This window comes from Alligator sinensis, unplaced genomic scaffold (assembly GCF_000455745.1).
Source record: "Alligator sinensis unplaced genomic scaffold, ASM45574v1 scaffold203_1, whole genome shotgun sequence".
NCBI classification, from domain to species: domain Eukaryota; kingdom Metazoa; phylum Chordata; order Crocodylia; family Alligatoridae; genus Alligator; species Alligator sinensis.
Genome location: NW_005841949.1, coordinates 1,719,076 through 1,719,906, shown reverse-complemented (window position 1 = coordinate 1,719,906; position 831 = coordinate 1,719,076). Strand labels below are relative to the sequence as shown.

Genomic DNA, 831 nt, shown 5'->3' with positions numbered 1-831 from the left:
TCCACTTCTCCCCACAGTTTTGTGTCATCCGCAAACTTGGACAGAGTACACTTCACTCCCTCGTCCAAGTCGCTGATGAAGATATTGAAGAGCATCGGTCCAAGGACCGAGCCCTGCGGGACCCCACTGCCCACACCCTTCCAGGTCAATACCGACTCATCCACTACAACTCTCTGGGTGCGATAAGATTGGTAAGACAAGGCCTACCAACAATGAAGTCGTGCTGGCTGTCGTTCAGAATCTTACCCTCAATGAACGTATCGCACATAGATTCTTTAACGAGTTTTTCCAGGATTTTCCCTTGGATGGAGGTTAGGCTGATTGGCCTGTAGTTGCCTGGGTCCTCCCTCTTCCCCTTCTTGAAGATGGGCACAATGTTGGCACTCTTCCAGTCCTCAGGGATCTACTCTCTGCACCACAGATTCTGAAAGAGCTTTGCCAGGGGTTCCACAATGACCTCAGCCAGCTCCTTCAGCACTCTTGGGTGAAGTTCATCTAGTCCTGCTGACTTATAAATGTTTAGCTTTTCTGGTTGGTTTTGCACCAGCTCAGCATCCACAGTGGGAAGGCTATCATTCCCACAGTGCCCCCTGTGATCCTTATCTTGCTTGTCTTTCCCCTTGGTCCGGTGAAATACTGAAGCAAAGTGGGCATTCAGGAGTTCAGTTTTTTTCCTGAGTGTCCGTTACCAGCTATCCCAAGGTGTTAAGCAGGGGCCCCATGCTCTATTTGTTTTCCTTCTGCTCCCTACATACCTAAAGAAGGAATTCTTATTGTCCTTGACTCCCTTGGCTAACTTAAACTCAGTCACTGCCTTAGCTTTCCTAATTG

The 831-nt window shown here is 48.9% G+C and overlaps 1 protein-coding gene across 1 annotated transcript in view; it reads left to right on the top strand.

Annotated features, from left to right (window-relative positions):
- HYDIN (HYDIN, axonemal central pair apparatus protein) overlaps positions 1 to 831 on the top strand; it is a 438,260-nt gene that overhangs the window by 366,073 nt on the left and 71,356 nt on the right.